Here is a 2,289-nt window from a genome sequence, read left to right as displayed (position 1 = left end):
CATATTTGTTCTGTGATTTACTCTGTGGTGATACTATTTGTTTTCAGGGCATGCTAGATCATTGGAAAGCCTAAATTATATAGAAATGAGTAGAAGTCTAAGTAAATATAAACTATTAATGGAAAATATAGTAATTACTGAAAGCTCAGCAGCAAGCTGTATCTTACATGTCAAATGATATAAGGAAATAACTGCGTTGGTTATTCTTTCCCTTTTGTCTTGCCCACCGTAAATTGGCCTTTGTTTTACACCAGATGCAACCCTCTGCATTTTTGGTTTGGGACCAGCCCTCAGAGAACAATCCTCCTCCTGGCTGCAGCAGCGTAGAGGAGCAGGACTCAAACTGCCAACCATCAGGTCACAAGACAAGCAGCTCTACCACCTGAACCACTGCCACCCACAAATTACTGCTTTAGTTGGAAAGCATTTAAATTGTATTACTTGCCACGTGATTGATTTAACTGTTTTATGTAATGAACCTTAAGACCAGCTGCCAGTTGAGTTTTACCTCTGTACCCTTTCCACTTTAAATGTGTGCCATGTTTTGTGCAGATAGTGAATGAAAAATAACTGGTTAATTATAAATCAGTATTGTTTAGCAGTAAACAAGCCAAAGTGATCTAGTTATTTAAAATGAACTTTTAGCTCACGTAGTTTCCGTTTAGTGGAGGTCTGCAGGCAGGACCTCTTGTGCTTTATTTAACACCGTAGATGAAGTTATAATACAACTTTACTGCTCACAAACTAATTTTTAAATGAGAAATATCCATGTTACACCAGCTTTTGCAGGTATTTGAAAAACATAACCTGCCCAAGATTTTTCATTTTCTGTAATTCTGTTCGCTTTTGCAAGTTTTTAGCTCCGTTTATGTCACATTTTGTGCTATGTTCTAGGTCAAATCTTCTATTTCTGCTTTAAGTGGAACTACTATGTGCATTTCAGGCTCATTTATTTTTATTTCTGAGCCCAGAAGGGCTGGGATTGATCGAGTAATTGTCCCAAATCGCTTTATTTACTTAAGATCGACCTTCTCTGTTGGCTGTCAGATCAGCCTGTGGGCAAAACGAGTGGATTGAGACTCTTCCGCATTAAGCCCCGCTTCCCGCCACTGCACTACATCGGGAGCGCGCACCGCAACTGCTTTCACCGTCATTGTAACATCTCATAAACAGAAGGATTAGACTAATATGAACTCAATTAAAAAAAAAAAAAAAAATACAATGTCAACACATAGCATACAGCCCTACATGTTGGAACCTGAATCAGACCCTGAAAACGAAGTGGAAAACAGCAACACACAGCAACGAATGCAGCAGGATGTCTCTCTTTGGTAAACTCACCAGCCATCGTTGGAAATAACTTTTATCTGACGTTTTCCACCCGCCTGATGTACATGATTTGTACATGTCCTTGTTAACCAGTAGAAAGTAACCAATCACCGAACCTTATCCTCCGAGACGTCACAAGGATTTCCAAGTAGAAAAAACTCTCTAAAACGACGCGTTTTTGTCGCCATGGAAACCGAACGGAGAGAGTGCTGGAACTCAAACTCAAACTCAAACATGCGTTTAGTGATAAAAAAAAAAAACGGTGCCGTTCACATGTCTGATGAGGATTCAACACTGTAACACTGTAGAAAGCTCAGAAAACTCCAAATACCATAATAGCACCCCTTTAAATAAACTATGTATAAATCATATCTTTTCATGTGATCAATAACAAAGAAGCTGTTGATAGCTTCAATATTTTCCTCAAATGTAATTAAAATATAAAGAAGCAGAAAATGGGCAAATTCAAGTACATGCAGCTATTTGAACACACTGCAGCATTTTTTTCCTTTATTCAAAAGACAACTTTTACGTTTTAACCTTCGACTCCTGAAGGCAAAAAACTCCTCAGAAGTGCTTTTACAGCTGCTTGTGGGTTATTGACATTGTGGGTGAATCATTCCACCCAGTGTACGTTTGGTTCAACTACACTCTCTTCGGGGCAAACCATGCCTTAGTCAGCAACATCCTACATCCTGTTGGGAGTGTCGTAAATTTGGCACAATAAATGATTAACATAAACCACTTGTTCTTATTTATAGAGTCCATCCATCCCCAGATGTTTGGCTTATCACATGACCATGTAATGAGCTCAAGAAATACTGCTCGTTCTAAATTACTTCACTAATATATTACTTGCAGTATGAGGTTCACACAAGGTAACAGCAACTGATCAACAAACACTTATCAGTATCAGTATTGCTTCCAGTAAAACATATATCACGGGTTTGTTACAGACTT

Source organism: Telmatherina bonti (genome assembly GCF_933228915.1).
Source record: "Telmatherina bonti genome assembly, chromosome: 2".
In the NCBI taxonomy this organism is placed as follows: Eukaryota; Metazoa; Chordata; class Actinopteri; order Atheriniformes; family Telmatherinidae; genus Telmatherina; species Telmatherina bonti.
The sequence above is the reverse complement of the archived record's forward strand: the minus strand, read 5'-3'. Positions refer to the sequence as shown.